At 46.7% G+C, this 10,466-nt stretch overlaps 1 non-coding gene across 1 annotated transcript; it reads left to right on the top strand.

Moving 5' to 3' along the window:
- Window positions 1–1,974: 1,974 nt before the first annotated feature.
- LOC119620604 (small nucleolar RNA U13) lies at window positions 1,975–2,078 on the top strand. Its single transcript, XR_005237094.1, has one exon. It is a non-coding gene; the product is annotated as a small nucleolar RNA U13 (small nucleolar RNA).
- Window positions 2,079–10,466: the final 8,388 nt, after the last annotated feature.

The following is a 10,466-nucleotide window of genomic DNA, read 5'->3' as shown; positions in this document are numbered from 1 at the left end:
GGGAGGTCATTACACTGGACCAGAGTTTCTGATCAGGGCAAGGGCAGCAGCTCCTGTGGCGACCTGGTTTATTATGTGGTATAGGATGTTTATTGCTCCTGGAGGCTTAGCCTACGCTCTGTTTCTTCAACCCTCCCAAGAATTCTATGAGCTTATCCCTTAATAATCCCTTTGTGTATTAATCTACTAACCCGAATTGTTTTCTGCAACCAAGACCCCAATCAACACTTAGAGAATTATTTCTTAATGTTTGCATGAAGGCTCACAAAAACATTAAAACCAGTCATTTAACATTACTCTGACTCTTGCTGGTTTTGTTATTCAACATTATTTAATTAATGCTCGTGACTTTCACACTTCAGTTTTCCACATAAACGTGTCCTTGTGGAATATCGTTCCTTACAACTTTTTTTTTTTTTTTTTGAGACAGAGTCTCCCTCTGTCGCCCAGGCTGGAGTGCAGTGGCGCAATCTTGGCTCACTGCAACCTCCGCCTCCTGTGTTCAAGTGCTTCTCCTGCCTCAGCCTCCCAAGTAGCTAGGATTACAAGTGCCCACCACTGCACCCAGCTAATTTTAAAAAAAAACATATTTTTAATAGAGATGGGGTTTCACCATATTGACTAGGCTGGTCTCGAACTCCTGACCTCAAGTGATCCATCTGCCTCAGCCTCCCAAAGTGCTGAGATTACAGGTGTGTGCCACCGCTCCTGACTAGCTTTTTGAATTCATGAAAAAATACATTGCTATGAAAATAAAAATATTCATTCGTATATAATTTAAAATTCTCCTCTATTACCCAGTAGTAGGAATGCCCTATTTTGGCAAACTGTATTCCATACCACACCTTTTAATGCCTTGAGCTCTTCTGATGCAAAGTCTCAGAAAAAAACTTCCTAGCACTTGTCTGTCCTTTCTGGGCTGGGGTCAAAAATGCTCATTTCTTTACATATAATGAAAACTAAGGTATTCTAGAGCCTTAATAATTTTCGAACTCTGTAAATATTACTCCATGTTTTCTAATTTTCCATATTTTAGTTGAGAAAGTAATTTTCTCTGTTTAGTTTAAAAAAAAAAACAATTTTGTCTCCTCTTTGGCGGGTTAAAAAACATTTTTCTGTGTAGATGAAACTGAGAAATGTCAGCAGGTGCTGCCCAGTTTTCAGTATTTTCTTGAATTACCTTAATCAACATTTAGTGAGCTCATTCAGTCAGAAAACTCAGGCCGTTAGTTCAGAGAAACAGTTATTTCTAGCCTTCCTCCATCTGTTGAGTTCTGTTCCTATGGAATTTCTAATAGCCATGTATTAGGACTCTTGGGAGTCTCCGTGTCATTCATATTCTTCCTCTGTTTATCACTTTCATCTGAGCTTCAAGAGATTCCCTTGAACTAATTCAATAATTTGTTTTTTTCACTCTCCAGTGTGCCATTTACTTCAGTCATCATGCCTTTTGTCCACTCACCCCTTCTTGAGATGACTGCTTTCTGCAGCAGCCTGCAGCTGTTCCACCATGTCCCACCACCTTTTCCTCTCTCAAAACACGTGATTTTGGGTTGTGGTTATTATTGATGAAGTTGTTTTTTCTCTCTTTTAACTCTTCTTTTCTCCTCCCCATGGTATCTTTGTTTAATGACAGGAATGCATTTGCTTTAAATGTTCACACTGGGGTGGGCCTGGTGGCTCACACCTCTAACCCCAGCACCTTGGGAGGCCAATAAGGGTGGATCACCTGAGGTCAGGAGTTCAAGCCCAGCCTAGCCAACATGGCAAAACGCTGTCTCCACTAATAATACAAAAATTAGCTGGGCGTGCTGGTGCATGTCTCTAATTCCAACTACTTGGGAGGCTGAGGCAGGAGAATCACTTGGACCCCGGAGGCGGAGATCGCAGTGAGGCGAGATCGCGCCATTGCACTCCAGCCTGGGCGCAAGAGTGAAACTTCATCTCCAAAAAAAAAAAAAAAGGTCATGCTGGATGTTTTTGTGGTTTATGAATGTGATGATTGGGTTTTCACACTCAAGTGTGAGATATGCCTCTCTCAGACCTTGTTCCAGTGTCGGTACATTACCGGTCTGACATTTAAAAAGAAGTGTTCACACTGGTACTGCTCTTCGGGATTTGTAGCCTTTCCATTCTGTGATCTTGTTCTTTGCAAACATTCACGTAGAGCTACCTGGTTCATTCATACTGAGAGTTGAGATGAAATCTGTCAGATACTTCATAGGTCAGTGTTCAATTTTTTATGGTTACTCACTGTGAGATATAATTTTGCCTTTTCTACTAGTTGAGTTATTTCAGCAGGAAATAACTGGAGGAATTGGTAGAAGAAAGTGCTTACATATTCTCACTTAGGATACTATCTTGATCCTGGAGGACCTTAGGTTTATTTCTTTCAATATTACCATAGAGATAACTGTGTAAGATAACCTCTTACATAGAGATAATAGTAAAACAAAACAACAGCAAAACACACCACTGTTTTTTGTTTTGTTTTGTTTTGAGATCGCCCTTGTTGCCCAGCCCGGAGTGCAATGGCGCCATCTCAGCTCACTGCAACCTCTGCCTCGCAGGTTCAAGTGCTTCTCCTGCCTCAGCCTCCTGAATAACTGGGATTACAAGAACACACCACCATGCCCGGCTAATTTTGTATTTTTAATACAGATGGGGTTTTACCATGTTGGTCAGGCTGGTCTCAAACTTCTGACCTCAGTTGATCCACCCACCTTGGCCTCCCAGTGTTGTTGTTTTTAAAAGAAGAATGCAAATGAGGCCTGGCTGGCGGGCATTTTTGCCGGGGTGGTTTCTGTGCAGAGGTTGCTTTCCCTGGTGCTGTGCTGTGTTAGGTGGCACCTACGGAATTCCAGCACGCTCCCCCAGGAAGCTCATCTCTCGGCTGAAGCCCCTGAGGTGCTGCACAAGGCTTGCTCTAACGCTGCCAAAGTCCCCACTGTTTTGCATATGACCTAAGCTCATGCCTGCCTGGTCTGCCAAGTCCTAAACGGTCAAAGCTTCCACACTCGTGAGTCCTTCCCAAGCAAGCCTGCTCACTGCCTCTGTGCCCCGTCTATAAATATTATCAACAATTCTCCAGGACTTTCCCAGGCCTCCCTGCGATGCCTTTATCCACCCCTTGCCTCCCGTCTGGGCTTCTCTTGGTAAGGTCAGTCCTTCTACAGATAGACAAACCATCGCGACTTTCTGGGAGCCTCTCTGGCCCACGTGATTTCTAGGTCTACCTACTACCTCCATTTGTTACAGCCTCACATCCATACACCCTGGCCCCACGGCCTACCCCAGGCCTCAGCACACCTCCCAGGTAGCCCTGCCTCGGCCCAGCCCACTGTTGACAGGGGACAGGCTTCAGAGAGCTGTTTCCGATCTGTCCCTGTGAGGTGTCTGAAGGCAGACAAGCTGCTCTTTAGGCAGATGCGTGGATGCTCTGCCCTCCCCTCACCGTACTGGTTGCCCAGGTCCCGCGGAGAGTCGCACTGCCCTCAAACTCATCGCTGGGTAACTTGCCAGCTCTTCAGCGTCTTATTCTTCTTATGGTGCCATCATGTCTTAGGCACTCATGTTCATCCCTCAGTCAGAATGTAAGCCCATTGAAGGTTTTGTGTTCTCTTTCTCTCTTTCTTTCTTTCTTTCTTTCTTTTCTTTCTTTCTTTCTTTCTTTCTTTCTTTCTTTCTTTCTTTTCTTTTCTTTCTTTTCTTTCTTTTCTTTCTTTCTTTCTCTATTTCTCTCTCTCTTCCTTCCTTCCTTCCTTCCTTCCTCTTTCTTTCTCTCTTCCTTCTTCTTTCTTTTCTTCTTTCTTTCTTTCTTTTCTTCCTTCCTCTCTCTTTCTCTCTTCCTTCTTCTTTCTTTTCTTCTTTCTTTTCTTCTTTCTTTCTTTCTTTCTTTCTTTCTTTCTTTCTTTCTTTTCTTCCTTCATTCTTTCTTTATTTCTTTTTTGACGGAGTCTCACCCTGTCACCAGGCTGGAATGCAACAGCATGATCTCAGCTCACTGCAACCTCCACCTTCCAGGTTCAAGCGATTCTCCTGCCTCAGCCTCCCAAGTAAGGGATTACAGGTGCGCACCACCATGCCTGGCTAATTTTTGTATTTTTAGCAGAGACAGGGTTTCACCGTGTTGGCCAGGCTGGTCTTGATCTGTTGACTTCATGATCCGCCCGCCTCAGCCTCCCAAAGTGCTGGGATTACAAGCATTAGCCACCGCGCCCAGCCTTTTTCTTTCTTAAATTGCAAACAGATTTAGAGCTAAAGTTTTAGAAAGACTTGCTTGTAAATGTACTCTAACTGCTGTCTTCTGTGATAACTGGGCAAGATACTCAACCATGTTAAGGCTTATATTTCTGGACTGTCAAACAGTAGTAATACTGATCAAGAAGGATTGGGGGACCACTGGCTAGAATACCGCGAAATGCCTTGTATTCATAGAACATTTCATTAATAACTTTTCTTTTCTTTCCTTTTTTTTTTTTTTTTCTTGCCTAGAACGGGACTATACAAATAGGAGAAATACTCTGTACTTCTATTGAGCCAACAAATCACATTGTGATTAACAGTAAGAGACCAAGAATAATGCTTCTAGTTCCAACTTGCCCACCGAAACATTTTGCCACATGGGATTATGTCTCAAATTCCATAATCATTTTTATGATTAGTTCCAACATGACTCCTTCCCCACAGTTTCCCGTGAAGCTTTCCTGAGTTCAGGCCACTGCTGCAAGCCCAGGACTTGCAACACTCCCTGGGGAGGGCCAGCTGATGGTGTGGCTTTTCTCCAAACTGCACCCGAGTTCATCCCTGAGTGATGCTGGCTGCAGGAGATGCTCAGTCTCCTTCCTCTCCCTGCTGGGCTCATGTTCTTGGGAACTAGACAGGAACATTCCTGGTGACCATCTCAGACATCCATGTCTCTGTCCACCAAGGCTCCTCCTGTGCCCCGTCGTTCGGTGCCCCTTTCTGACCACGGTTCTGGGCATCAGACATCACAATTGCTTCCTTCTGGAACTCCAGGAGCCCTTCTTGCCTACCTGCTCCACCCAATCAGAGTAGACTCAGGAGCATCCAAGAGCTGCAGGAGCCTGTATGTCTTCAAAGTTCTCACCACCAAGCGGGACCCGCACACCGCCAGGCACTGCGGTGTGCAGCCTCGGGACTATGAATCGTGCTTGTGTGCACTCAAAGCAGACTCTCTTCTCTGGACATGAGAGGATAAGCAAGTCTTTGAGGAGGAAAATGCACTCACAGGCAGACCTGGCTTGAACCCAAAGCACCACTCCACTGCATGGTCTCATACTTGTACCACCTGCATCTGTGAAATGGGATAATACCTCCTCCTTTAGTCATGGTGCAGACGGCGTTTGTGAGGCACTTTGAACTTACGTATCTTATGAAAGTTCACCATCTCATTACTGAGTCCCAGAAAAATAGTTGAGGTTGATCTAAGTTCATTTATTCATATAGTTACCCTTTCTTAGTCACTTACCCTGTGCTCGTGGAAGGGAATGAAGTGATGCGTGAGACACATTCTCTGTCTTTTGTCTAATGGATGCGACAAATGAGATGAAAACACACTTCCCATCAGGGGAACATATTGGGTTCTGTCATTAGGTAACTGGTGCCAAAGATGAAATGACTGGCAAGTAAAGTCTCCTCCTTCCTTCAACACTTTTGCCTTCAAGAGTGGAGTGCAGGCAGCTTTCCAGCCCATGCCAAAGGGGAGGGCAGGCATCCCCCCAACAACCAGGCCTTATGCTCCTGACTGAGGAAAAGTTCTGCCTTCCAGGCCTGGGCCGGAGTGGGATGGGATTCCAGGATTATGGCAAGTAGCAATAAATTACAGTGCAAGCTGCAGATGCCCTCCATGCCTGAACCTGTCTACAAGCCAGGCTTAGGAACACAGTTAATAAAATTAAAAAAAAAAAAAAAAAAAAAAGAGCTACCCTATCCTCTTGCTTAATCCCTCAGAACTGGAGAAGCTGCCTCCCAGGGCTTGATTAATAAGCCCCTGGAGAGTTTGCTGCACCCCAAGGCCAGCCCGGCAGCACACGGAGCACAGGATAGAGGCACCATCTGCTCCACGCATACCTCCTGATACCTGCAGAGGAGTCCCCCGTACCCAGCCCTAAGGCGAGGAGGGATTTGACACCTCCAGGAAGGATGCTCCAGTTTGCTTCTGGGTTTTATAACTGGCCTCAAAGGGCGTACTTCACACTTTCCTGCTTGGTCTTTAGAACTATGATCGATAAAAGGCTTGTGCATGCCTCTCTAGTGACTTCACAATCTACAAAGGAAAAACAAATTGTCAAAAGAAAAAGAAAATCTTCAAATTCCATCACAAACACAAACAGAGCATTTAATATCAATGGAAGATGCTAAAGGTTAGAGAAAATGGACAAGTCACACCTCGCCCTTCCCCTGAGGAGTCCCGCAGTCTGTGAGCGGTGGGGTGAATGGAAACAGAACCAGGATCTGTGGTCAAAGTCCAAATTCACACAGAGTGCCTGGGAAGTAAGTCAAGGGAGTGTCCTCAGGGGCTGAGGACTGAGCTGGGTTTCCATGAATGGCAGTTGGCCGGGGAGTGGGGACGCAGGATCGGATCGGCAGGGGGAGGCCTTCTGTGGTCCTGCGAGAGCAAAAAGGAGCCTAGCACTCACTAGGAACCCCTGATGTGCAGCAGGGGAGCGTGCTGGCTGAGCGGAACCTGAGGGGTGAGCCAGGTGCACTGTGGGCAGCTCTGGCACCAGGGAAGATCTAATCTCTGCTGTCACAGGCAGGGAAATGGCACTGAACCACTCCACACACAGAGAACAGAGTTGAGAGGAAGGAGACCAGAGTCATCTGATAGCACCTGCCATGGCGCCAAGACCCAAGATTCAGCTTCTCGAGAGACCATCCAGGAGTCAGGAGGGCAAGCTGAGCAGAGGGGCTGCTCTCCAGCCCCCTCTATTCAGAGGGTGACCCAGGCACGGAGCTGACCGCTGTGTTGCGGTGCCACAGGCCTGTGCACACTGGCCTCCCAGGACTCAGCTGGCCTCTACTCTGCCCCAGATGAGTGCTCTTCCTGCCTGCCCCAGGTCGCTCGGCCCACACTTGTCCTCACCGCTTAGAGGCTGATGTATGCTGTCACCCCATTACCCAGCAGCCAGTGACATCACTCATGCTGGCCACCAGCCCCAGAGGGAAGCTAGTGTCCTCCAGAATCCTGTGCCCATGGGACATATGCAAGAGAGGGCGAGTACTTTCTGTCACTGGGTCTGATGGAGGGAGGAGGTTTTGCTGGAGTCTGCATTCACCTTCATGCTGCAAACTCCTGGGTTTGTGGGCCTGATCCCAGCCCCTGGTCCTCACTCTGAGACAATCGCCCCCATAATGAAAGCCATCCTTTCTGGGGCCATGAGTGTGCTTGCATGGTTTAGGTGCCAAGTGTGGCAAACGCACATGCACCCAGGACAGCTCAGCTGAAAGCAAAAATGCCTGCTCGTCCCTGCCTAACTGGCCGGTGTGACACTTACCGATGCGTGCGTCACCAGTGCATGCTGGGTCTCCCTCACATTCAGGCCATGCGAGGTTCGTTGGTGCTTCGGATTTTAGAATACAGAGTGACCATCTCTGGTGAGTGATGTCTTCTAGGGGCACCATGGGCTGCTCCTATGGTGCCCAGCTGAGCAGCGGTGAGAGGCTCACTAGAGTCTTGTGTTCAGAGCAGAGTTAGTACCACCACGTAGGATGCTGTGTCCTGACACGTGTGTAAGTGATAACAGGTTAGCATGGCAGCTCTGGTAACGTGGCTGCTAAGAGTCAGTGCCGTGAGTGCTGTCTCTTCCAGTTCTTCTGTCCCTTGGAGAAATAAAGCCATCAATGCCTTGCTCATCATCAAACCTCTTGTTAAGAGGATGGTGGATGGAACTCAATGAAGGCTCCAGGCCCTGAGCTGTTATTATCAAGCCTCAGTATTCTACCATGGAAGCTACTGCACTATTTCCACCAGAACAGCACAACCAGACATGACCGTGCGCTCTGTCACATGTTGGGCATTTGTCAGTAATAGCTCAAGGACACAGAAGCTTGAAGTTACAAGAGGCTTTCGGCAAAGGCATCTTACTAAGTTGCATGTCTAGGTACTGAGGAAAGAAGCCTCCAACAGTAGCGAAACATTTGTTGAACTCTATGTGCTCAGAAATGGCAAAAATAGCATGGGACAGAAGGAGGCAAGAGCAGCTTCTGCAGGTGTCCTTGTTCAATTGCGTAAAGCTCCCCCAGTATTCTCCCGTCTCAGTGGAGAGATCTTGCGACGATACTTCGTGGAAGGTGTCAAAGCAAGTCCTCTTAAAGTGAGTATTCAAATCACCTTGGCCACAGGCAACTCTCGGGGATTTTAAAGAGATCATTTAAAAAATAAGAACTTTTGCAATCAACCAAGGAATCAAAAAGAATTGTTATACATGATCTCGACAGCGAATTAAAGAGTAAGAGCCAGTTCATTTAGAACCAACAATATCCTACAGCATGAGAAAAATACATCGAGATCTGTTCTCTGTGTGAAAAGAGTAGCTCCTGTAATCTCCACTCTCATTTATTTGCCAAAAAAGACACTACCTCCATAATTGCAAGATGGGCGCCTTCCTAGGCGGACTACCACTGATGTCATCCAAGACGCATTCTAAGCCAACGCCTCTCCCAGGCTGGTGGGCTCACTTTGCATGGGGGGCCCCTGTATGCATTATTCCGCCTCAGGCTTGTTAAAATCATCTGAAATTTTAAATATGGATTAATTTATTTGCCCCCAAATGTAATGTCGTTGATGACTTTGAAAATGCAGGCTTTGTCATTTGCCTGAGCTCTTCCTCTCTCTATTCTCTATTTGAACTCCTTCTTCAATGCCAGTGGCAGGGTCTGGTGGTCCTGATGTGCTACACTGACCTGTGAATTCTAAGACAGGGAACAGGGAATGGGGGAAGCTCCAGATGTGGGTGGGCACCCCATCTCCCTCTCAGTGATTCTCCCTCCCCCACAGGCTGACCTGCTTACCAATGCCAGCATGTTCCTTGGCAACAGAATTGAAAGTCACATATGTGAGCCTCGTTGGAAGAATGGTTTATTCATCTGGCTTCGTTCTAGGTCCTGTAGCCCCTCTGGTGTATACAGGAAGCCTCCATGTGGACCAGCCATGCTCTCTGAGATTCCACTCAGGGTATTAGGGCCAGAGCTAAACAGCAAGTGCTCCTTTGCTGATCCTTATTGTCACCCACGAAGGACCTTCTGATGCACACAGCTAGACTAGGAGGGTGTCTAGATTCCCACGTCTCAGGCAAAATACGATTATCACAAACCATCCACAGCAACAGAGCTAGGCTGAGGCTGCGGTGGTGGGAACAGCCCACTCAGGGGTCAGCAATAGGAGGTGCATTGCCTGGAGGGGATTTTGAAACAGTATGAAAACTTACTAAAAGTTGATTATCACCAAGTTTTTATTACCATCATTCTAAAGAATGTTGGCAATAACATGCTTCTCTCCGCAAACATCTTGTGTTGGTCTGAGTTCTGAACAATTGCCATGGTTACTCTTGAGTTTTAATAATATAAATGTAGGTCTCAAATTAGCACATCTTCACCACGTATCCTTTTTGTTTTTAATTTTACTTTAAGTTCTGGGACACATGTGCAGAACGTGCAGGTTTGTTACATAAGTGTACGTGTGCTGTGGTGGTTTGCTGCACCTACAGACCTGTCCTCTAAGTTCCCTCCCGTTGCCTCCCACCCTGCCACAGGCCCCAGTGTGTGACGTTCCCCTCCCTGTGTACGTGTGTTCTCATTGTTCAGCTCCCACTTATGAGTGAGAACATGCGGTGTTTGGTTTTCTGTTCCTGTGTTAGTTTGCTGAGGATGATGGTTTCCAACTTCCTCCATGTCCCTGCAAAGGACATGATCTCATTCCTTTTTATGGCAGCATAGTATTCTGTTTTTTGTTTGTTTTTGTTTTTTTCCTTTTTTTGAGGTGGAGTCTCACTCTGTAGCCCAGGCTAGAATGCAATGGTGCAATCTCGGCTAATGGAAACCTCCACCTCCCGGGTTCAAGTGATTCTCCTCCCTCAACCTCCCCAGTAGCTGGGATTACAGGTGCGCGCCACCATGCCTGGCTAATTTATTTTTATTTTTAGTATAGACAAGATTTTGCCATGTTGGCCAGGCTGGTCTGAAACTCCTGACCTCAAATGATTCTCCTGCCTCCGCCTTTCAAAGTGCTGGGATTAGAGGTGTGAGCCACCACACCTGGCCATGGCTGCATAGTGTCCCATGGTGTATATGGGACATGTTACATAGGGATACATGTGCCTTGGTGGTTTGCATGGCACATGTATACCCATGTACCAAAAGTGCATGTTCTGCAAATTTTCTTTATCCAGTCTACCACTGATGGCCATTTGAGTTGGTTCCATGACTTTGCTATTGTGAACAGT

Source organism: Chlorocebus sabaeus, chromosome 10 (assembly GCF_047675955.1).
Source record: "Chlorocebus sabaeus isolate Y175 chromosome 10, mChlSab1.0.hap1, whole genome shotgun sequence".
In the NCBI taxonomy this organism is placed as follows: Eukaryota; Metazoa; Chordata; class Mammalia; order Primates; family Cercopithecidae; genus Chlorocebus; species Chlorocebus sabaeus.
This window is presented reverse-complemented; position numbering and strand designations above follow the sequence as displayed.